The 26,466-nt window shown below is 38.2% G+C and overlaps 1 protein-coding gene across 19 annotated transcripts in view; it reads right to left on the bottom strand.

The window, feature by feature from the left end:
- The window catches only part of RBFOX1 (RNA binding fox-1 homolog 1), a 1,013,650-nt gene that overhangs the window by 168,198 nt on the left and 818,986 nt on the right, over positions 1-26,466 (bottom strand). The window contains exon 1 of one of the 19 annotated variants that reach the window (XM_053957204.1): positions 21,952-22,003. The exons of 17 other annotated variants lie outside the window; for them this stretch is intronic. The gene's annotated coding sequence lies outside the window, so the exon portion shown is untranslated. Of the gene's footprint in view, positions 1-13,391; positions 13,418-21,951; positions 22,004-26,466 lie in introns of those variants that run through there. One more of the 19 variants, XM_053957202.1, reaches the window with a different exon arrangement.

Genomic DNA, 26,466 nt, shown 5'->3' with positions numbered 1-26,466 from the left:
CCAAAAAAACCCAGCCCACTTTATCTAATCCACTATGCAAGTTTCCAGCATTCTGAAAACATTAAAAGGGCCATGCTTCTTCTTCTATTATTCTCTTGTGTCTCCATTAAAAAAATACCTGAAAGCTGCGAACCTACATGTCTCATAAAACCTTCTGCAGATATGGAAACTTCATAAGACATGAATTTGTAAAGAAAACAATGGCAATACAAATGCATTTAGAGTGAGAATAACAATGTTACTTTTGTCCTTTAAAAACCAATAAAATTTATCAAAAAAGCAGCTTAGCAACACAACTGAAATTCAAATGCTTTGAAATATAAATAAATATACATTGAATAACACTAGCTTTTTGATTCCTAGACAAATATTCTAAAACTTTAATCTTTCTAACAGCTTTTCAAAGCCACCTTAGATACAAATCTGCTTTTAAATTTAACTATAAAGTGTGAGAGGAGTGGAATACGGCTCATTGCCACATTAGCTCTACTTTTTTTCTAAACTATTTTCTTAGAAAAACAGGTGATTTCTCAGCTTCCAAGTAAACCATAAAATATGAGCAACTTTAGTGTAGAGCACTTAGAAAGGATGTGAATGCATCATATATGTCACTTACTGTGTGGGGGAAAATCTGAAAACAAATAGCTCTGGTAAGTTTTCATTACTGCAATACTGAGTGTTAACAGCATAATATCAATAAAACTGAAAGATGCAAATAGGTAATTTGGATTAAGCATTTGGATTACTTGTCATTAGTTATTAAGTCTTGCTCCAAATGAACTTGCTCTAAGGCACTAACTTATTTGCAAATACTGTGACTTCTTTTCCTGACAGAAGTCAAAATACACCAATGCCATTAGAGATGAATTTAGTGTGGGTCCTCTAAGCAAAAATGCAATGACTTCATTGAGCTTCATTACTAACACAACTTTGCCTCATTAAAAATTCCAAACAAACAGGTGTTTCACACTAGGTCTACTTCTAAAATTGCTTTCTTTTTATTCCCAGGGATACATCAAGAGCTGAGGGAGAATTCATGCAGTATAGATCAGTCAGGCATTGACAGCACATCACACTTTGACAAGCTGCTTGGCTCTGTTTAAAGTCTAAGTTAGGCCTTGGCCCATCAAGGCCATGGCTATTGAATTATTGACAGCCTCTCACTGTGGCGCAAAGGGAAAGAGTGCTACAGCCTCGGCTCAGTAAAGATGAAATGGAAACCCTCTCTGAAGCTTATTTTAGCACGTTAAAGGAGTTTTAATGGTCTTCTTTAAAATTCAGTAAGAGAATATATTACGCTGATTATATTTTCACCAGCTAAACAAAAAGTTTGGGATGCTGTGGAGATTATAAACGAAAGGAAAACTACACGAAGTATAAACTTGATCTACACCAAGAAACTGACTTCTGCTGAATTCCAAATTCACACCAAATCCTTCAGCTTTACATGCCTGACAATTATCACCATTTTGTGCTGTTATACCTGGTGCAGTCAAGGGTTAACAGTAATATGGAGGTTCATCATCATCCCAAAAGAGAGGCTGGCTTTTATAAGTGTTCATTTCTGCTCACGCCATTCAATCTGCAAACCAATGCAATGGCCAGTCCATGTTTCCAGTTTGCCAACCCCAGTAGTTCTCTCTCTCTTTTCCTTTCTGGTTATCAGAAGTGCACCAAGGGGTGTCAGTAAGGAACCAACCACCCCAAGCCTGGTTTGTTTGTTTTTCCAGCAGAACTCTTCTATAGGGTAAACCACCATTCCTCCACAACTAGCTGATTAATATTACCAATCCACATATTCTTACATAATTTCTTTTCTTCTTCAAATTTATACCTGCCAAGCTTTACTTGCATTTTAATAGGTGATGTCAGACAAGCAACAAGCAGAAAGTTCCATCTCAGGACTGTAATTTTAAATACAATGAGACTCACATCAACTGTCTCACAGACACACGGAAAATTATTCCACGTGGACTTCTAAAGTGCATCCTAAAAGCTTCAAAGAATGAGGAGGTTTTTTAAAGAATTTAAAATGATGCTCATCAGGGAGGGGGGAGGTGGGAGGGTGTTAAGCAATTTGTCTAATGTGACCCCATACTCATTTCTCCAACATCACTTCCAATATGCTGCCTCCTGTCAAATCAACAAAGAGAGCCAAACAGCACATCTAAATTTGCGTTCATTTGCCTTCTGCAGGATTATCTTTGCCACGTCAAGCATTATAAGTAAATCAAAGATGCTTCTCAGGGGCTGTAAGAGTGGGGCTAATCTCCAGACAAATATTTAGAAGGCAGCTTAGCCTGTTCTGGCTTTAATCGTTTCCAACTGATTTGACTTTTTCTAATTACAGCCTTTATGTTATAAAAGCCATTTTTATGTTGCTGAAGAGCAGTTTCACTGCAAATACATGAAATTTTGCTAAGTTTCTGTTCCCATGTTGATTATGGAAATGGTACTCTACAGCTTTCCTCTAATTAGAAAAAACACACTTCACACAGCATCAACAATTTTCAACATTAATAACACAGTGACAGTGTCCTTTTGTGTGTCTTTAAGTAACATCTCAAAATATGACACCATAAAGCCACCGTATCCCACTTGGGTATCATACCAGCAGCAATTTTCACATTTTTGCATATTATATTTATTCAAACACAGAACAGCATCTTTGAAGAAGCTGTTTAGTAATTTAACCTAAAAGAATAAGATAATTAAACTTCTGGATAGTCTGTGTTGAGGTGCTTTCCAAACCCATGAACTTGAAAAATTCTAACACTCCCACACAAAGCAAATTATACATCTCCTTTGACAAACCAGACTCCATGGCTACCTATTACTTTTAGTATTTACTTGCCTTCCTATCATCCCCATAATGAATGGCTGAGATAATGTAGTTTTGCTTTTCTTGCATCAACTCACAGACACTTCTGGCTGTTTAATGGAAACTAACTGCAACCCAAATGCTGGGAACAACAGAAATCAAGGCAGAGGAGTCACAGAACACATAGCATAAGTCCATTCCAAATTCTACACATTCCTAAGTAATGCTTCCCTAGAACAGGAAAGACCTCTTCATTTACAGTCAAAGCTGAGCCCAGAAAAAGCAGTTTTGATGAAATATAAATAAGGCATGTGATAATACAGATTATTTCTGCCACGACTTTATGCAACAGACAACTCTGAACACTGCAAACTTCCTATCTCCGTGCAGAAAGAATCAACAATAATATTGTGATACAATGAGAAAAACAAAAAGGGGATTAAAGGACTGAAAGTTGGTATGATTTTTTTAGTTATAGAAAAGATACTGTAGGAGTCAAAGCTGAAGGAAAAGTCAACGCTGAAGTTTCCACATTGGAGACAAATACGCTTAAAAATATCCACACATCACTTTCAATACTGAGAGTGGTCGAATTAAATTGCTGTAGGGTAAAAGAACACCAGGCAGAACTGAGTTCCAGAAGGCATTTACAGCATGACCTCTCTATGAAATAACAGGTAGCACTCTCACAGAATCTTGCATAGTGCTGTGACAACAATGTCTCCAAGTTCCTTTCATTTCTCCGAAAAATTTAGACTTGCTGACACAATCCTGTGAGGTGTCAACAAAAAGCATTTATATGTCCCCATTTGCTAGAATGGAGGGCATCAATTACTCAGGCATCAATTTTGACTGCTTTATTATTCTGGAGACTTGTTCCATAATAGCTTGTTATCCTTTTTGTAAAAATTAAAACTGTACTATTAATAACTCTTTGACAAGGCTTCAGATCTCAATTACATTAATAATAAATTCTTGGCTTTATGTGCTAGTTCCTCATCTTTTTCATCCATAACGAGACTTTGTAAAATTGGCAAAGAAACTAGAAAGAAAGCAAAACTATATGATATTCCTCAAAAAGAAAACTTTCTAGCCTCCTACTCTGTTCAGTTTGCAGATGTCCCAAGATGAGTAAGTACATTCAGTAACCCTTCTTGTTTTAATCTGAGTTTTGGAATGTTGGAAGAAGCTGAAGAAAAGCACCCAGAGAAGCAGCTGGAGCAGAGGGCTCCGTTGTTGTGTCTCTGCAGTGGATCCTGGGTTTGTGATTTAGAACTAGCAGACAGTGGTGGTTCCAGCACAGCAAGGAATGAGCTGTTTGTGCTCCAGGTACACTCACTCCTGAGCCACACAGCCTCCTGTGGGTGTTCCCCCACAGCCCCCTGGGAGTCTCTCTGTTCCAGACTGTCAGCCAGGTATCAGAGCAGTGGGGATGGCAGACAGCCAAGAGCCTCTCCCTAACACACTGCATAGATCCAATAAAAGAGCTTGGTTTGTTGTTTCTTTTTTTTTTTTCTTCTGAACTGCACATCTTCACTTCATTGCCCATTTTAACACTTGCACATTACATTGATAATCCTGTAGGTCCAGGGTGGAAACATTGAGGAACAGAAAATTATAAACATGATTACTCCTTTACTTGAAATATCCTCCATTGGGCTCGTTTTACACCAGTTCTGCGAAGACTGTATGGGGTCTGTTTGCAAACCAAATTTATTTTGGTTTACACCAACACATTTCTCATGGGGCTAATTATTCAAGACACTGCTATCAAACTCATCAAAGAAGCAAAAACTCTATCAATCTTACAGTTGTCCAAATTACGCCCTCAAAGTCCTGCCATCTTTAGTTAACCCTCAAAAGATAAGGCAGAATAATTTTTGCCTGTAGCTTTCACGCTTGAATCTCTAAAAGTTACCACAATCTAGATAATGACCATAAAAAATCTCAGGAAAGGATCAAAACTGATGCAAATGGGAGCAACCCAAAACCTTTTGCTGCTCTACAGAAAGAAGCATACATAATATTAGAATCAGTGAAACCAAGTCACTTTTCCAATGTATTAAAGACAAGAAAAGCATTTTCAGAGGTGATTATCTTCCACTTGGCTATCCCAGTACAATCTGGTGTCTTCTATTGCTGTGAGGAAATAGATTCACTGCTGTGAGGAAATTGAGGTCTTGATGTGTCTGGGAATAGAATTATTAGCAGACCCATGCTGACTGTACCAACTTTTTGGGTTTTTAAACCAGTTCTTCCTAAAGTAATCCCTCCTTAACAATAGAGTTTGTTTGGTACTTTTTATTTTAGTAAATATATGTTTTTCCCCCTCTCTCTAAAACACTAAAGAGCCAACATGCCATGTGTCTGCCCATCAGAGAAAAGGTAAAACTGGATTGTCAGACAGGACAAGTTTGTTATTAGTGAACTCTGCATCTTACATATATTCAGATGCTTTTACAGAAATAACTTTGCAAGGAGCAGAGGGGCTGAAGCTGATAAACAGTTACGGATTTTGAAAGAAAAAAAAAAAATCCAGATGTAGGACAGATCCATCTTATAGCCTACATCAACATCTCTCTGCAGAGGATTGAGACAAAATCTCAGCAAAAGGCACATTATCTCTCATCTACTTATTACTTGTTCTGTGCTCCTGAAGAAGAATCATTGACCCAAGAACAAAATAAATGCTCTCAAATATTGGCAATGGAGTTGCTAGAATTTTACACCAAAGAACTATTCCCCATTTTAAAAAAAGGCCATAAATTCTATGCAGTTTTTAAGCCATACCATAAAATTCAAATATGAAAAATATCCATGACACTCTGTAGAAGTTTTTAATGAACCTGAATAATGTTTTGGAGTCAAACAATCATCAGAATAACTTCTGCCTTAGACTATCAATATTTCTTGCTTACACAGGATTTTGTTTTGTTTTTGTATATACCAACTTCTGTAAGCTAACCATACGTCATTTCAGGAACAAAAAGAAAGAATTAAGAAATGTACCAAATTCTGCATCCTGACATGTTCAAACGGAAAAAAAGAAAAAAAAGGAAAAAAGGGTAAACTTTAATGTTATTGGGGAAAAAGAAAACACAACAAAGAAACACAACTTCAGACATTTAAAAAGAAAGTTGTAATGCATTCTACTATAAACAATTCTTCTGCTAATAGCTGGATAAGAAATCTTCAAGGTTGAGATTCCATTTCCATAGCATCAGCCACTGTCCAAACACATATTTGCTGTTTAATTAAGAAAGGACTCCCAATGTCCTATACAGGACATGCAAAGTTCCAAATGCAGCTCTGAGTTGTCCTGATTTGAATATAGTTCCTTTTTTTTTTTTTTACTTCTTTTCCTCCTTTCCTTTCTCTAATATTGCCATGACTCAGTGACGAGCTTGCAGGAGGGGCTGTTCCCCAAAGTGGTGCCAGTCCTGCAAGCTGCTCCTTGCCCCACTGGCCTCTTTCACAGGGACCCCCCAAACCTGCACAGGAACAGGGCTGAACAAGGCTGGGGGTTTGACTCTGGCCAAATTAACCTGCAGCAAATTGGTCAGCTGCACCCAGATGAGCTTCCTGACTGGCTCAGCGAGCAGCTGCACAAACACACAGGCACAAGGAAGGGCAGGAGTGCCCCATTCCTTGCAGAGTACCCTTATTTCTCCCGGGATGTGGGTGAGGATGGAGCCACATTTTTCCACTCTCCAGCAGAAACAGCCAGGAGAGTAATGGGAGGTACAAAAGAAGAAGATTCTATCAGCCCTTTACTGGTTGTCCTCTGGAGAGTGCAGATAGCAAAAGTGCCAGAAGTGCTTTGGGCTTTTAATTTTTAATACATGCTTAAAAAAAAAGTGGAAGTTCTCTAGGAGTTTATTATAAAAGTACCACAAGAGCAGTCAAAATACCAGCCTTAGTTGCTCAGTCATATCACTTGTAGAATCAGTGGAGCCTGCCCTGCCTCCCCAGCCCTAAAACTGTCCTAGCATGAACATTACAGGCCTGGCTTCACTGCAGCCCAGCCTGGGCCCCAATAACAGCACTGCCCATTGCACTGCAATTTTAAAAAGCCTTTTCTCAGAAATGAAACTCTAAAACCACTTGCCAACCAGGTCTCCTTAGATACACTAAAGCCTGGCCTCCAAAGGAGAAAAGAACACAAGTAACACCAAAGGTCACTGTTTGATGTTCCATGTCTGTATTACACTCCGTATTTTGCTACAATACAATTCAATTTTACTCTTAGAGACCAAACCAAATTTATTGCTGCAGAAATTGCCAAAGCAGACCTCTCCTAACCCCCTCCCATTTACCAGTTTTCCCTTTTTTTTTTTCTGAAACCACAGACTCTGAAAGCAGGACATCCCCATGGTATTTAACCAGCCATTGTGAGGCAAGGAAGTGCACTTTGAAGGCAGCAGAACATCAGTGTGCTAACAGGATTCCCTGCAAGAGCAGGAAAAAGTCCTGCACACCAATGCCACAGCTCAGGGGGGCTGGGACTGGAACAGAGCTGGGCTGGGCTGTGGGCACAGGGCAGATAGTCCTGGGAGCCCTGCACTCCTTGTCCCTGGACACACCTGGGTTTTCCTTCCAGAGCCTGGGCACAGGAGGCTGTGCACACAGTTTTCATCCTGGCAGCCCCACTTCGTGTCCTGAGCATTTCCCTGAAGTATAAACCACTTCCAGCCCAGCCAGAATGTGGGATACCCACAGCATTCCCCCAGGAGAAAACCTGTGCTGCATTAGAGGGAGCAGGGCATTTGTAGGACTCAAGGTAGGACTTTGAGGATGAAAGAACAAAATCCTGCAATGGCCAATTTTATAATTAATATTTGGGAAAACTGGAAGCTGTTAATATAATGAAATCTGAACCCATTCAGATTTCATCCATCTCATACTATTTTTTTTCACCTTTACCCATCATTAACAGTCTGGCTCCTTCAGGGCAGCAATTCTGTACCCTTCCATATCTGTGCATACTTTGCAAATTTCTAGCCTGCAATCACCAATTAAACACTGTTCTACTTCTCTGCCACAACTGCCCATTACCCCAAGCCTTCTAAAAAAAGAAAAGATGGAAAGAAAAGAAGTTGAACAAAGTTACAAAGTCTGTTGATAAGACATAGAAATCTACCTTTTAGATAAATATTTAAGTTTTAAAAATACAAAAATAATGCTTTCCCCTATCACAGTTACTAGCTAATGACCTAAAATAGTTTTTGCCTGCATAACTGTGCAAATCTAAAATTCCAGCTACTTCCACAACACTTCAGAAAAATCAGAGAGTCTCCATTTTCTACAAAAATGGCACAGAACAACAGGAAACAAAGGTTATTTTTCAGTGTAAAAATAAATGATTCGGCATTATTTCACCGCACAACTAAAGCACACTAACTACTTAAATAAACAAAATTGGCTTTAAAGACCTGGACATTCAGCAGTCTTACAGACATGCCCTGCCAGTTCTCAGCAATGTGTAGCCAAAGAGGCTACATCTATTTTCTATGGTTCTGCATCCAGTACCTTCAAAAAGCATGAAACCCAATCCAGAAATAGTTTTGTGAGGCCTTTATTATTATTATTATTACTGTTTTGCTTATGGTTTTATAATACCAAAAAGCTCATTAGCTTCTATATAATAGAATTTGTGATATTTTAATGTGCAGTATTTGCCACATAAAGAAAAATTGCAAATGAGTTTACAAGACAAAACAGTCTATTCATGTCTTCCATTTCCAAGAGAAGACAAATGATAGATGTTATTACTTGGCTCCCTTATAAAAATTTGTGGGATACATTTTTGCAGCCATATTAAAAATGAGGAACACAATGTACAATTGAAGACAAAATGTAACAACCAAAGAATAACAGGGTTCCTCAACAAAATGTTTCCTGCAAAATGGGTTCTGTAAGAGAATTCAGTTACATCCAGGATTCCCTCATGGATCTAGCCCAGTTCCAAATGATTTAACACAAGGTGGGAATTTTTGGACTAGCACACCTCATAATGGAAAAGTTTTACAATGTAGTTGACAGCTCCAGCAGGACAACAGTAATATATAAAAGGAAAAATAAGGAGCAGGAATTCTGGAGCGACCTGGTTCAGGCTTTGTTCCTGCCCTGTCTGCTTTGGCCAGCCAAATGAAAACAGGCACATAACCCTGGCACCAGGATTTTCCCATACTTTGTATTTCTCTTAAAAAATCCAAAACCTAAGCAAACAAACACCACCAAAGGAAAAAAAAAAAAAAAAAAAAACAAACCCACAGAGCAAAGCAATGTTTATTGTTTCGGCAGAAAATGTGTCCCAAGTCATTTCAACATACATGACAGACCTGTGGCATATTCAGAAATGGACACATTTTACAACTCCAGGATAGATGCATTTATTTATCTATACAAACGTGCACTGCATAGGAAATTATCTCTCAGCAGCCTGAAAGCAGAAAACTTTGTCCAGTTTTGTTTGTTTTTGTCCTGCAGGATCAAATTAGATCATTATAGTCATTACAGGTGACATTTCTGAGGTGTCTGTGGCTCTCAGTGCGATGAGCTGGCTGAGCCTGAGCCCACACACAATCAGTGTGTGTTTTCCTATATTTTAGCAGTCCATTTCCAATTGTTAACACATGCTAAAATAACTTGCACATATTACATGCTCTAAAGCTTGTAAGTAAAATATATTCACCAAGGTATTCCTGAAACACACCTTTGTCATCAGCAAAGTAAACCTCAAGAATAGAAAGGAGATAAGGAACCTTAAATCAGAGCAGTTGGACATTTCTCACATTGTATACCACTGCAGAATTCTTTTTAAATCCATTCCCAGAGTGTCTTTAGAACAATTTAAAATAATTAACAGCTCTGTCAATAAAGCAGCAAAGTATAAAACAAAATTTATAAAAGCAGAGAATTTAGGGTTCAGGGGGAAGATTTTGTATCATACCAAGAAAATAATTCACCCGAATCTAATCCTTGATGTATTTTAGAAGTGGGTCAAAATAATGAGCAGTAAATATTTAGAAACTTTCACTGAGGCCTTTTATATTCTCCTTCTTGTAAATACTACTTGGAAAAGTTAACTCTCCATTTCACTGATGCTGTTCTCACTTGCAAATGCATGCCATTATCACTTCAAAAGTATGACATCAGTTACCTGTCAGCAGGCTTGCAATTAAAGTAATGTTTAGAGAAAGTGGAGTCTGCTTGTCCATTGATGCAGGGCGACAATTGTCTGTAATTTTAATCGGGGTTACATGCATCTGCTGATAAAAGATGAGACCTGTTAGTGTCACTATTTTGCTTTCATCTTTAGATATTCTGCTTTTTGTTTTTTTTTTGTTCTCCAATATTAAAAATGCTCGTTGTGGTGTTTTAAAAGGAATCCCAAGTCACATTAAAATAGCGCTGGAAGCTGCACACTGCGATTAGATAAAAGCGGCTCTAATGCGTTAGGAGGTGTTGAGTTAATAGGAAAACAGCTTTGATTCAGTAGCCTCTGTCTGACGTGCCACTACAACAGAAGTAAAAAGGCAGTGGGCAACTCCCCTCTAATCACCTCCTGTTAGCTGCAACTATAGGCAAATTGCTGCTGAGGATTAAGTGGGGAGACTATCACAGGATCAGTGTCAAGCAGAAAAAAGACTCAATTTGTGAGCAATCATGACTCCCTAATCACTTCTCTAAGAGCTTCAGGAATTACTAACAGTAGTCTTTAGAAGCCTGGACACTTCATAAGCACCGACCTACAGAGATAAGGAATCGCTTTGGACCACAAAAGGTATGATTACCACAGATAGAACAGTTAAGGATAGAGATAATAAAATAAATGATGGCTGCAAAAATACCGAATTTGCCTTCACCTACACTGTACATCTTCAGATGACTGAGATTATGATGTATGTGTGTCAACATTGTGACTGCAAGCTGAGATAAGCTGAGGCTTGTATGGTTTGGAGGCAGCATTAGAACAAATCTGTCAGCAACAATGAGAAGAAAATGCCGTACTATTGCAATACTGTTCCACCCATGAACAGTGGAGGAGATTCTAACCAGAACGTATTTTCCAGCAGTTCCTACCCAGTTATTCCCTGTCGATTTTTTTATTCCCAGCTATTTTTACTTGTAGTAAAAAATACAAATAAAATGAACAACGCAAACACCTACTATTTAATTTGGAGACAATCTTATTGATATTGACTTCAATTTTTTTATGTATCATAACCCTCCATTAGATTATAAAGTTCAATAAAAAACACAAGCACTAGCTTTGTAACACCTGACAGATCTATAATTGTAGGGCTCTAAAAATCAACATGCCCAATAAATGCTACCATTTTAGAGATTACAAAGTTTATTCTCCCTTTGTAGTCTGAGTTGCAAAGTGATGGGCTCGACTGCTCAATCAAAAATTACTTTTCCTGCTATTGTTTTACATGACCAAATCCCTCAGCATCAAAAAGGACAAAATAAATGAATATTTAACCATGCTGCAAAAGAAGTACAACATAAGACATTGTCCAAAGAAAGGCATAACTTGATCCAGGCACATCAGGCTATTGCTCACTGAGAGTAGATGGAAATGTATAGCACATGCAAATGTCACAATGAGACCTGACTCACAAACACAGTTTTTGTGTTCAGGTTTAAATGTGTTTCAGCCACAGAAAGGAGCAGTTATAGTAAGAGCAAAAACAGTTCTTGAGAAATAAAATGTCTTGTTATTGATTCTCTGCTAAGAACAAGCCACAGCAGTTGCAGTGCTTTTGTTGCACTGTAAGCCAAAGTGTTCATGCACATCAAGACTTGCTGCAACAAACATTAATATAGAGCAAAGGGATAAAACACAATTAGGGCACAGCAATCAGTCAATGACAATTCCTTCTACTAATGCACTAATAATCTCAGAGGAAATGAAAATAAATAAATAAGCCAAACAAAAAAGCTCTGCCCCGAAGTCTTCCATGCATCTCAAACTTGAACTGGAAACAGCATAATAACATTATAAACTACCTTCTAGGGCCCTTCCACAGAAAGGTAAGAATTCCCAATAAAGAGTAACTGAAAATTAACAATGACAACCTGTGCACTATGCAGAATTATGAGCAATATTATTGAAAGAACACCAACATACACTGAATACTGAGACTGTTATACCAGCTCCCTTACAGCATACACTTGTAAAAAACTGCCAAGAAAAAGAATGCCTTAAGTTTATAAAATAATTCCTTTCAGCTAAATGCTAGAAGACATGACATAGATGGATTTTCAATATTTAGATGGGATTTGGATTCATTGTTTCTTATGGTACCCTTCCAACAGGAGATATAATTCTATCATAGAATGTGCTTAATGCCTGTATGTATGCTGGCTGTGCTGGCATTAGGTAAGAAATCTTTTGTCTTTCTTGCATCAGTGCTTTTAAAACACGAGAGAAACTATAAATACGCATTTTATTTTTTTTTAATAGAAGTTTTAATTAAAACCAGTTGCAATGCATGCTATATAACTCCAAAATAGCTATATAGCTATATTATTTTTCTTTCCTTATCACTTGAGAAGTATGGAATAGGTTAAAAAGTACAGCAGCCCATCCTACCTTCAGCAAAAACCACGAAGAGTGTTTTCTTGAAGCACTGTCTGCTCCTTTGCCAAACAGAACTGCCAGTTCTACGTGCACATACATATTTATAAAATTATTTGGTGCTAGTTTACCAACACTTTAATTGTGAAGTTCTGGATATTTTGTCATGTGCTGCTATACAAGAAATTTGTGATATTTCACTGTGAATTAACAAAAGCAAAATGTCTTCACGCTGCTATTCGAATTTGAAAGAACGAAACACATGGCACAGTATTACAACACAGCAACTTCGCAAAACTCATCAAGCCCAGCCAGCAGCGCTCAAATGGAGCTGTTCCATCCCCCACCCCGTTTACAGGGACTGGACACATGACCTGGTCAGCGAATGACGGGCGGGACCCGCGGGGGCCCCGGGCCGCCCCGCCCGTGGGGCGCTCGGCGCTGCCCGCGCGGCGGGAGCGCTCCGCGGCACAGCGCGGAAACCGCCCGCTACTTGGCACCGCGCACCGAACCTTCTGTGCGCTACGAGTCTTGGAAGAGCCTTCTTAAAAAGAAAAAAAAAAAAAAAAAAAAAGCCTTCTTTAAAAAAAAAAAAAAAAAAAGGCATAAAAACCCCACGAGCATCACCAACAAAACCCCGCAGTTTGTCCAATTATCTACCATTAACCCCCATTTTCTCTCCACTTGCACCCTCTCTACGCAAGCAAGGTTTCTAAAGGGCCAGTTTTAATGAGCTGGAATAAGGAGAGGCAATGTTTGTCTGCCCATGCAGTGCAGTGCTCTCTAAACTAACAGGCAGACACTGCAAAACATTTCTTGCCTTCTAGGTCAGCATTAACTCTAGTTTTAGCAGTAGTAGCTAAAGGCAACTGTACTGTAATCAAGCATCTCAGGGATGGTTTTCCTTTTTTTTTTTTTTTGTTTTTTTCCTGTCTGTTGCTGCTTCTTTGCAGAATCCCCTGTTTTAATATACAAACTCACCCCACTGTGAAGTAAGCCCTTGCAGGGTTGGGTAGCCACGAGAATATTAGTGGCTACTGGTTAGCTCCATGGGAAGGAAAAAAAAAAAAAAAAAAAAAAAGGAAAAAGGGAAAAAAAAAAGAAAGAAAAGAAAAAGGGGGGGGGAGAAAAAGAAAAGCTTTCTTTAAAAAAAGGAAAAGCGTCAGGGGTATGTGTAAGGGAAGGGAAAAAGGATGGAAAATTAATAATCCAACAGGCAGGTTCCCTCAGTGTTATTAATCATGCTGCTTCTCACAAGCTAGAGAGGAGCTGAGATTTGCACATGGGAGGGGAGGGGAATGTTCACTATTGGCCAACGAGCTCATTCCTATACATCTCAGCCAATCCTTCTTTTTTCCTTTTTTTTCCCTCCCCTCTCCCCCTCCCCCCTCGCCTTAAGGTACAAATATATCTGAGAAGCAGTTACAAAACCCTGGAAGATGAAAAATCATGCTCCCAGGCTAGGCAATGCTTGGTCCAGTTAATACACTATAAACTTTATTTGAGCTGACTTCTCATTTGATCCCCTTGTGACAGGGTCAGTGAACGGCAAGCAATTCCATCCCAAATCATGCCATAATCGAATTGCTGCCTATTTCCCGAACCTATAATGAAAAAGGCAACCGAAATAATGCAGGTAATGTTGGCAGCCTCCCCTTGCTGTCGTACATTATTACTGCCGATTGCTTGCCTCCATTTCCCCTGTACTCTAACAATGAATATATTTCACAGCTCACTTGCTTTCCTGTGTGGGTGGTATGGCATAGACACCTACATGATATGAAAGAAAATCTAAAACAATAGGGTTTTGTTTCTGTGCACAGCACCTAACAGGCTGCTGGTAGGAAAGGCAATTTTGTCAAACTGCTACAGGAAAAAACAGACTAGTGAGGCTTAAACAAGACTTGGGGTAAAAACACCACCCAACTTCTTTTTATCTATTTAACCTCAGCTTCATCTGATCATCTACATAATGATTCAAGCATTTATTGGCACTTTTAAAATAAATTGCATTACACAGCTGCTCCTAAAAGGTTATTTTAAAGTTAGGGCTTCCTAAACAAACTACTCTGGAGACCCAGGAGATATTTCTCTGCTAATAGATACATTCTAAAAGAGCCACGTATTAACAGCCTGAGAATTAGCTCTACTCGAAACAGGAGAATTCACTGAATTATCACAGCTCCTGAAGCAAAATCTGCAATCTCTGCTCTCAGCTATCCTCTGCCTGTAATGACAGCAGGACACAGAGCAGAGCAAGAGATGCAGGGTTTAGGTTACAGCCTGTTTAGCACTCCTGTCCACTACCAGCCTAGACCACGAGTGCTTTGAAAAACCCAGACTGGGGCTGCATAAAGCAGGCAGTAATCATGAGGTAATTACATTTTCAAATGACATAAATTAACCACAATTGTGAGAAATATTCCCTTTGATCCACCGCTGGATGGCATAAATATGACTGTTTATATAACCTCTTACTTTGAATCTCACTTTAGAAGAGTTTGAAGCATGAAGCACGCAAAGCAAAGACTTATATAATGAACAGAAAATGTATTTAATAAGGACAAGGCAATACTCCACTGCATTTCCCTCAAAAATGCACACAATGAAAACCAACATGGGTAAGAGAATACAGCAGTATCCTATGCAAAATCCCAGTGCTGACAGCCTTGAACTCTGCTCCAGCCTGAATTCAGACCTCAGTTTCTACCCAGTCCATCACCCCATGCCAGGGCAAACCACAAGGCCAGACCAAACGGGAAATTCAGCCCATGTTTATTCCGACCTATGAAGACATTTCAAAAAAAATGCACTCACCCATTTTACCATAAATCAGCATCAAACATTTGGATCAAGTTATTTATCACCTCATGCCCTGACATAAAGAAGAAAACCAATTTTAAACGTCACAGCATTGGCACCTTTGATAATATTTACAAAGCTAAACACTATGGTGTACAACTGAAGATTTGAATGAGAGCACTTAACCACATGACTTTCAAAACACATATTTTCATTTTATCTGGATTATAATTGCTAATAAATGATGTTTTCATTAATTGGCCAGAACCCTCATTTCATTATCTCAGACACGAGAAACAGGGACTGTAAGTAGGCATTGTAATTTTAAAGTAATGCAATTCTTCATCTGACTAGAATACAATATGAATATTTCACTATTTGAATGAGTCTAATTTTTCACTTCCTGCTCAGGCAGAACTGATTCGAGACAGCACTCCATTTTTTAAAAAAATATGCATGGGTTCAAAAGTGCATGCCAACATATGGACATAGAGTAATTCTTTAAAAACTCAGCACTGGAGGCTATGAAGAGCAGATCTTATACAGCAAAAAAAAAAAAAAAAAAAAAAAGATCAATATAAAGAAAAAATTGTTCCAGATGTAATTGAAGTCATACATTTTTACATGACTTCTGCTATACACCCAATTACTGCTATTTATCAAACAGCAGACAACATTGAACCTGGCAGCATAAAAAACAAATTTTACTAAGTTAGGAAAAAAAGAAAAAAAAGAAAAAAATCATCAGAAAGGGAAGGAAGAAAGATACAAATAATAAATAATTCAATATTCCTGAGGAAAGCTCTTGCAGAAAAGGCCTGACTGATTCAAACATCAGACGTGAGGCTGACAAGAGATATATCGATTTAGACAATTCTATCATTATTATTCCAGCCTGAGTCCTTCAGAAAAGCTGTTCTTTTTGCCCCTGTTTTTATTGCTGTAACTGCCAACCTTTCCTCTTCTACCTTCCTCTCTTTGAACTTGGATTCATTATGGCTTTATTCTCAGTCTAGCTATAAAACAGTAAGTAGAAATCCTGGTTTCATCTATTTGAAATCTAAGTTCACTTAAAGATACAATGGTGGAAAATATTTGCTTTATGTACATGCTACTTCAATGCTTCCTTAAAATAGGTCAAGTGCTTCTTGAAGTTTCTAATTATAAGAACAGGCCTTCGACTTCAGGATTAAATACATCCAAGATGACAGCACTGTTTAGCTCCAGTTTAACTTTGCTGAATTCAGACCTTTACCAAACCTACAAGTGACTGCCCCTAAGTTAATATGTGGACATAAACTGTTTTTTGTACACAAACTGATGTTTTAAGTTTGTTTTCTCTATCTAAATAGCACTTCACCACTGTAGTTGTTCTCCAAAAAAAAACCCAACCAAACAGTGAAAACCCAACCCAAAATCCTCGTAGGTCAATGGAAATGAGTAAAATGAAGCTGTATAATTACTGGAAGAAAGCATTCCTCCATTAGGCATCTGCAAGCAGAACTATTTCTTTGCTGTTCGATGTGTTAATTACAACTGGATAGGATATGCCACAGAAAATTAACAGTCTTGCAAAGACATCAGAGGTAAACACACAAAACAGGAGCTGCTTAAGGGTCAGGAGAGCAAGTCAATTTTGAAGAAAGATAAAAGAACTGTCATGTATATGATTGCTTATGAAAGAGAAGAGGGCAATCCTGCCTTGTTATCATCAGTTAATTAGGCACTACAGTCAGGCGTGCATACGCTGCAACATTTGCCATGGTAATCAAATGTATTATTCAAATGTGAAACAAAACAAAAGCAACGGCAACTCTGACAGGGGAGAATGCAATCTGCCCACAAAAAGGTGCTGAATTAACTTTATCTGTTAAAAGGAAGCTCAGGAAAATGTTACATCAACTTTCTCAAACCGCACTGCCTTGAAATTCAGACTGCAATTCTGCTTCTGAAGAAAATACTCTTTTCCAAATTTGATTCACATGTGAGGTGATGACCTTTGCAAGCAAAGACAAGGGTAATGAAAAGCAATTGATAGTGCAGTAGGATTCTGTTATGTCTTTAATATAAATATGACACTGAGACTAACAAATGCACTCTTGACAAAGCAGGCAATCTCCTGAGTAAAAAAAGAAAAAAGAAAGCAATATACCACATTTTCCCTGTCCTGAGCCATAACTGCAAGGAAAAATAAAACTAATAACTGCTCTGCAAATGATGTGATGACACCATGTGATAACTACCCTGTCTCAATAAGGCTTCTACCATGTTACTGTACAACCAGTCCTTTCTCAGTTTGTACAAAATGGATGCTTTTTGGTGCTATTTTTATTTGACTGGAGAGAAGACATCCAATACTAAGTTTGGTACCAAAATTAGGATCTTTGCCAGGGAATGACAACAAGCTAATGCCTTCTCATGTCTTAATATTAAACTTTTAGACAACATAATTTTTGGATCATGTGTTTCCTTTACACGAGATTGGCAAGCAAAATCCCGCTGGACTTTTTTCACCTTAAGCAAGCTGTGTATCCCTAAAGGGGTGACTCTGGATAAAAGGTAAGCTCCCTGCTAGGACTGTGGAAAGGGAGAGCAGGGCACAGCTCCTCAGGAAAACCTGGGGGAATTGGGAGAGCTGATTAGCTCCGTGTCTCCAGGACGGTGGTGAAGGACCTGGGGAAGATGGGATCAGTCAGAAGCAGGAGCCTCTGAGCCACCATCCCATGCTGCTTTCTTGAGGCTCCCAGTTCCTGCACAGCCACGCCATGAGGGAACCTCTGAAATTGTGATAATCTCACAGTGCCTTATCACCCCCTGCTGAAGCAAAGAAACAAACCCTCAGGGCAGGGGCTCCTCTAACAGCACCAGGACTCTGAAGTGGCAGAGCAGACACAGCCCGTGTTCTTGAGCACTCCCTGGACTCCAGACCTACTTCTGCAAGACTAGGAAGTAACTGATACTTTTTCACACTCATTTTGTAGTTCTTCAAACATTTTCCAATTTCACATTCTTGCATAACAACTATGGCTTCCTTCTATTGTGCCAAAAAAAACCACTGACAATACAATAAAGAAAAATATCTTTGCTGAGTGGGCAGGTACTGACCAATTTCGATGATTAAATTATTCTGCAAATATGAATGAAAAGAAGTAATAAAAATACAAAATTATGTAGCAGAGTATTATCTATTATGCTATTATTTTGAAGACAGCTGCCATCAAAAGATATATATCCCTAGTGAAAATCAATGCAAATGGAATTTATCTAACAAATCTGTATTATTTTTTTGAATGTCTCTCGTTTCCAATCCCTCCTTTTCCTGCACAATATTCTCAGTGTTTGACCATCTCAATCAAATACTGTAGAAGAAAATAACACGATACAGAAGTCACTCTTCTGATCAAATTAGTCTAACATGGATCAATATGAAACCTTAGTGCATCTGCAATCTCAGAGTCTTCAGTGTCCAGGCATTCAGTAATCTGTGAGAAAGAAGTAATATCTGTTTCTTTGACACGGACATTTTCTTTTAGTCAGTCTGTCACTTCCCATTTCAGTTAACAAAATGTTGGATGCAGCTCATCATTGGGCAAATATTACAGTCCTATAGAGTACAAACTGGGAGGAATTGTTCCAGACTGAAAATTTAATACAAAAACAGTTCTGCGAAGAATTCCACAAACTTTAGAAGACAGAGATACATAAATGTGAAAACATAACACTACATATACACCTTATTTTTCCACAAACCATTCAGAAATGTTTGAGGTTTATTTTGTAAGAAAAAAAGTATAATAATGAAAGACATGTAAAACAGGGAAAAAAAAAAAAAGCAGCACCTTGAGAAAAGAAAAGCAGCAGCAATACAACCTCCTGGCCTTGCAAATAGGCCTTGTTTTACCTTCTAATCAATGCAAATATTTACTGTGATCAGAGAGAGACAACCTGGCTACTAAATCAGTTAAACATTCATCTTGCTAATACAAACAGGTATGTTATCATAACCTAGAGATGCAGGCGTCCCGTGGTCAGTGGACAAAACATCTGGACTGGTGAGAGGTGTGGGGACATAGAAAGAAAACAGCAATCTGCAAAAATAACTCCATTTATTCCTCTTTACATTTTACAGCATTTCCAACTGTCAGATTTATGTAGCTGGAATCTGAAGTGCAAATGAAGCAAATAATGCCCATCCAAGATTCACACTTGACTGTGTGTTACCCACTTTAAAACTGCACTGCCAACTGTTCCAAGACTCCCTGAAACACCCAAGCCCTTTACCAAGGATGAACAGCACCACTCACCCCATGAAAGGTCATACCAATATTTGCTATGTAAAGAGAAAAACAGATACATATGGAAAATCAGGAGCATTCCTGCCACCTGAAAATTGTTGAAACGTGAAATTAAGACAAAGAAAATGTCCTTTCTTACTATTCTACCTAGAAGGGAAAATTAAAAAAGAAAGAAAAACAAAACAAGCTTTCACTTTTCACCCCATAAGGCACCCGCACCCATTACATCACATAATAAAATTTGTCAGAATTTGCTTTGTATCCACCCAAACTTATTCTGATTTCTGCTTCAGTGTCAAACTCCTTATACTACAGATAAAGAAGCAGTGAAATTTTAAGAGCAGTACACAAAAATATTTCTATCTTAAATAATTCTCATCTTAGAGTGCTTTCCATTTAAAAAACTCTTTAGTTGTAATGGAACTCACTTCGTAAGTGTTCCACACAACAGAAGATGTGTCTTAAGTAGCAGAAAGTCATTGATAGCATGTACAAGCATCTACCAATAGAGCTGGACTTCCATATCTTCATAATTCACAAATGTTAATTAAAACTCTGTGGAAGATCTCCAAGTATAACGCCTGAATTTTTAGATTACACGACACTTGAAAAGTTCAAATAGCCCACATCTTACTGATGCACAACATAAAAAATGGTTTTCAAGAATAAGGGTCAACATGGCATTGCAGTATTATTACAAGGAACTCAATTTACTGTTTCAGCCTCTTCATTTTAAGATATTGCAGTTTTATCAATTTTTTTCCGCACTTTAATTTGTTTGATTATTAGGCAAATACCATATCAAAGCAGTGAGACTAAAGAGAAATTTCACGCTCTTGAACTTCAGTAAGAAATGCCCACCAGCAAGAAAGTGAATACAATGCAATCTTGAATTGCCAAGGCTCATCTCAGCCCCAAAGAGAGCAGGTGGGTGGTGCTTAGAAAAATACAGTTGTCTGGAAAGACTAAGTGCATTATGAGAAGCTTTTCTTTCACAGGACTATTATTTCCTGATTATAATAGTGTCACCTGATATTTTTTCTACATCAGCAGGAAATAACAACACTTTGGGATTTTAAAAATCTCTTTGAATGTGTAAAATAATTTAAACATATGGTGTTCTGCATTATCTTTCAATGGGATTGTGCTCCGAGTGGGTATGGATATGATTATAGCATTAGCTTTTCCTCTTTTGCATTTAGAACATTTTTCCTCTGCTCATGTTGATAGGAAAAAAAAAAAAAAGGCTCCTCAATCCACTAAAATAAATACTTCTGTTATATTCTCTTGCTCCAACAATGAATAAAGCAACCATGCAGGTTTATAATATCAATTCACAGGGTTCTTTCTGCTTCAGTGAACTGTTTCTGAAAGGTTCAGAACAAAGCTACAGGCAGATCGGACAAAGCTGCTGTAACAGGATTTACATTATACTCAAACTGATAAGACCACATCAGAGAACTGCTCAATCTCCAGTCCCTTTGCTCAGAGTGGCACGAGGGCTGTAAGGATTTTGGCTCTCAGCACCTGATCACAGCATCTGTATTACACCTACCAGCTTAAACGCCGATCCAATCTCACCTCCGTAGGATAATTTAAATTTCCTCTTGTTCCTTTGCACCGTCTTTATCAAGTGCATTGGGATGGGGATAAAATGGGATCCCAGGAAAGCTACAGCAATATTGAGTTATCTACTGTACTCATGTGGTTATGAAAGGGAGCAAATTGCCTACATACTAACATCTACTGAGATCTAAAGTAATTAAAATATTCTATATTCAAATCATTAGTTGACACTTCTGGGTGGAAGGAGGGAGATCGCATCTCAAGGGAAAGCAAACATAATTCTTAATAAATAATTAATTAAATAGCACCAGGTGAAGTCACTGCCCTGGATTTCTTACAAGCAACGAGTCTTTGTGCAGTCTTAGCTACAGTCACATTTTTGAACGTGTTTCTGCTTCAAGTAACTGCAACATTTCAGGTTTTTCCTTCCTTCTCCCTTAACCACCTTTATCTTTGCAGCCCACACAGATTATGCCAAACTACCCCAAAGAATCCTGGTTTCCGCGTTTCTACTGAACATTCAATAAACATTCAAATACAACACATTTGTGCACAACAATAAAGTGAAAGCTTTAATTAAAGCACAAAAGAAAACATCACGGCATTTATAGAATGTAAAACTGCCATTCTAGAGATTCCCAATTACCTGCTAGAGGTGATTCCCTCAAAGTTCCTGGCTCAGTGCAGTACCTAACACAGGTTTTTTGCATCACCATCACAAGCAGTCACTGGTTACACCTTTTCTGGCAACTAGTTCTGTCCACGATCCAGCCTTTTTCACTTAAACCATAGGAATAGTCGAGCAACAGTTCAAAAACAAGAACAGCAATTAAAATGCACATTGCTTTTTATGCCATGAGCACAATGGCTGGACTCACCAGGGAGGCAGGATGGAAACTGCTCTGCGCCAAGGCTCGGAATCGATTCCTGCTGCCACCGAGTGCTGTTAGCCTGAGCATTCTGCACTGCACTGTTGTGATCAGCCACAAGTTTGGGGCTCTTATTACCTCAAGCAAACCTTGGCTTCTGGAAGCACGTTTTCTTCCCAGAATGAGACAAACCCTGAAACACAACTGATTTGTGATCTGCAAAACTCCTGACTCAGCAAGACAGAAAGCAAACAAAGGAAAGAAATGTCTCTACCAAAGGTGATAGGAATAGAGGGTCTGTAGGAACTTTGCTTATTGGAATGAAAAAATCCCAAACCCACCAAATACACAAAATTAAGTAATTTGAACATCTTGCTAAAAGGACACCCCATCACCCAAAATTAAGACAGCAACATAGTGGAATGTACGGTTTCAATGAATGGTTAAACCAGCATATTTTTTCCCTATAGCCTGTGAGAGAGTATCTTCCTTTCATAAGAAAAAAACAGATTTTTAAGAATGCAATACCCCATAAACAATCAACTCTGTACCAAATTGTTTGATTCCTGATGTTTAGTCACAAAGAAAAGAGGAATGCTCTTAAATCTGTAGGGAAGGTGTTCCTGCTTTAGAAAAAAGGTTTTAATGCCTGTGTTCATGAAAATGTACACACTTGTTCTGAGCAACTTCCACTTCAGTAAACTTTGCCTTGGCTGTATGTTCTTTGGCAACACCTGGTGGAGTTTGGGTAAAACTACAATAATATTGTAAAAGAAAAGTTACAGCAACTCTTGGATTTTTTAATCTAAATGCTTCTGAAGAAGTTACTTAAACTGTTCACAAAATGCAAACCAAGTTAAGAGGAAACAGTTTCTTGGGTTTCACAAAACATCAGTGGGTATTTTTATAATATCAAATTCCATACTACAATAATTACAATAACTAGCTTTGATCTTGAGATTAGTAGCTAGCTTGTATCACAATATTATAAGGAAAAAAGAAAAAAAAAATTTTAAATGCCTTTTACTTAATGGAACCCAGAGAAAGTAAAAGATTTCATGTTTACAGTAAGTTAACTGTCACTCACAGCAACAAATCGAGGAGCTGTCATCTCTGCACAAAAAAATGTAATGAAATAAGGGACATGGTTTAAAAAGGCATTTTAAAGTCAAGTGTCTGACTCAATTTTGTACTTTCTGTCAATGCCTGGGAAAGTTTGTCTATTTAGTCATTAACAGACAGAAGTAATTTCAACTGAGCAGAAAACAAATATCTGCTTGTGGCACAGACCTTCTGAAATTATAATCCATCAAAAACTATTCACATGGTGGGTGGGGAGGAGGCTTCTCCTCCATGTGATAGTACAGGGAGTATTGAGCAAAATATGACACAGGGGCTGTCAAATTAATCTCGTTAGAAATACTGTAATTAACAGAAGGGAGCCCAACATACTTATCACAGTCAGCCACTTGTATTCAAATCATGCTGAAGAGTTCTGAGGCCCAGAAGCATATTTCTTGTTTTCCTTTATCTTTGTTCCCCTATCAAAGTACTAAAACCCAGCAGCATTTTACCCCAAGAATAACATTGAAAGAGAATTTGTCATTTATTTTCTCTTTATGCAGCCTAGTAATAAATTAATGAAGAAATCTACTGACAGGTGAAATTATCTTTTATGGAAGACTTTCAGCTTATTAAAACCTAGGTTAAAATTAAACATGATGCTAAGAAAAAATCGTACGGATGGTCAACTTTCTTTTATTGGTACCAATCTTCTATTGAAAACAATTTTAGATTCTTATATTTGGAAATACACTATCTCCTTTGCAAATTGGCTGTGAGATGCCAAACATTTTTGTCAAGCAATGTTCAGAAATAGAGCGTGGGATTACTCTACAGATGTGAAATACCTCACAGATCACTGCCCATCATTCCAGCCTGTCTCTGATACATTCATTTTACAAACAGATATAATGCTGCAGGTTGAAAGCTAAGCCAAGGTGAGGCACATGTCAATATGTTATTAAAATATCACCATGACACAGAGTTTAGATGTAAAGCATTTAAGCATAGAAGTAACACTATCCATTTAAAAATTAGGATCTAAACCTCAAATTAGGACCTAAACTTTAAAGAACAAGCCTGCTTTTAATTTCTCCAATGCCTTTCACCTGAGCATGATAAAGCACTTGGCAGTAATTAAGGAATTGAACTTGCAAGAGGTCTGGAGAAGAGTATAGAGATCACTTAACCTGCCACTGAAATGCAGCCACCTTTTAGATGAAGCAGAGATGCACCAGGACATCCTACAAATGCTTTTGAAAGAAAAGGAAGGGAAAAGCCTGTATCATGTTAAAAAAAAAATAAAATCTAAGTTACACCTTTAGTGTCAAGTTGTGATGTTTCATAACCAAGAGCAGATGTGATTTCAGCATCCTGTGGTTACCAAGAACCTGAAGTAAAACTTGCTGCATGTTTTCTATTCTGCTGGAAAATCTGAAAGCTGTCTTTAGCAATAGATTCTTTAATGACTCAAGACAAGTGCAGAGTGATTTCAGCTTTGGGTCTCATAGTGCAGCATGAAGTGTGCTGAAGGTAGAGCTCAATCTTCATAGCTGCACATTTCCACATTTCTGATCATAGAGAGATGCCTCTTTAAATTCTGCAGCTCAGAATTGTGAACATCTGAGGGAAATACATTTTTCAATTAACAGATCTGGGCCTTTTTTTTTTTGTTCACACTTCAACTAATTTAAGTGGTATTAAAAAAAACCCAAAACAACAAGACTGTTGCAATTCAGATCATGCATATCCTTCATTTACTTTAGAGCTGCCATCAGAAAATGGGAGCAAGGTAGTAGACAAAAGGTCCAGCAACTGAAGTATAAGATTCAATTCCTTTAAATGCATTTAAAGGCTCTAAAAGCCATGTTATAGTATCTTCCCCAAACCATTCAGTTTCTGCTAGATTTAGCACTTTTGTCCCTTTGTATTCGCAGACTTCACATAGCTTCTCCCAGGCTGGCAGGCCAACATATTAGAAATAAAATGCAATTCTGGTATCTGACACTTCAATTTAGCTTCTTCAGTAGCAAAGATCATCAACTGCACTGCTTTCTCCCATGACAGAAGATCACCTAAATATCACTTAACTGATGTGAGCTCTGTTGGTAATGCATACACTGTCTCCCCACTACATTACCACCATGCTGCCTAGAACAAAAATCAATTTTTAATTGACTGGATTATTTGAGGAATGTGGCCCATCCACTGTGCACTGCTGATAGGAAGCCATATGAAGAGAACATCACAGTTTTTTTCAGTACTACCCCTCCATTATTCTCTCTCCTGGCTAGCCAAGTGAGGAGTCTAAACCAGAGTCCAAATGAAAAAATAAACCACTGACACAGGAAAAACGATGAGTTTTTCATTGAAATGAAAACCATACAAAGAATGCAAACAAATAAAGAACACAGAGGACTAGAGAGGACTTGAAAAAATCCTTTCAAGGCACGGAAAGTCAGCCAATGGGTTATACACCAGAGTATCAAACCTGCAGGGTCCAGGAACAATCTGCAATTCCTGGGCCCAGCAGCGGCCAAAGTAGGATTTCTCAGCTAAGTACCACTCCTGCTTTCTTCAGTAATCACTGCTGCTGTGAGATACACACCCAGGCAGTTAAGGCAAAGGGTTGACATGAAAAAGTAACATTACACAGATGAAAACATGGGGGTCAGGGGGTATAAAACACTCAACACTTCACCAGTAAATATTGCAGTAAGCAATTCCACAAAGCACAGCATAAACTGTTCCCTGGCTGGTGTAGGCTGTGAAAATCTGTGCCACTTCCGCAAGTTTTCTGACAAGTGTATAATTTTCCTAACTTTTATCTCTCCTTTTCTTGCTCCTGAAACCAAACACAACTGCACTGATGTCCTAAACAGAAAATTCTAGTCTTGTACCACAACCCTTTCCAGCACAGTCAAGTGTCAAAACTGCACTGCACTCACATTAGTTTAAATTGATTCTGGGCAATGTCAAAAATCAGCACAGCAACAGAAATTGTAAATTAAAGATACTGCTATATGGCCACGATAGATCTATATATGAGATATGTTTGGCTTCTTATGTTTCTGATTCTCGTTTCACAAATATCCAAAATACACATTTTTTTTTTCTTTAACCACGTGCGTTAGAGCTGGACTAAGTGGTTGGGTTACCTGCAGTAGAAATTAGCCACAGTCAGTGTTCTAGCCAACAAACACACGGATCAGAGGGGTTTGTGCTGGCTATAACAGAGCTGAGAGAAGACAGAAATCCCTGATCTTGCATAAAGTCAGAGTGACACAGTAAGGGAAGGCTGGATTTGGATTAGACCTGTCAGTACAAAGAGAGCCTGCTGAAGTTTCTCTCAGATCACACCTTGTATCCTGTTAGACTGACATTTCTGATGCGCTGCAGAAAACTTTTTCTCTTCCACTTTAACAACAAAAGCAAATTTTGCTATTTTTTCAGAGCTCTATC

The sequence above is a fragment of the Vidua chalybeata genome, chromosome 16 (genome assembly GCF_026979565.1).
Source record: "Vidua chalybeata isolate OUT-0048 chromosome 16, bVidCha1 merged haplotype, whole genome shotgun sequence".
In the NCBI taxonomy this organism is placed as follows: Eukaryota; Metazoa; Chordata; class Aves; order Passeriformes; family Viduidae; genus Vidua; species Vidua chalybeata.
The sequence above is the reverse complement of the archived record's forward strand: the minus strand, read 5'-3'. Positions and strand labels throughout refer to the sequence as shown.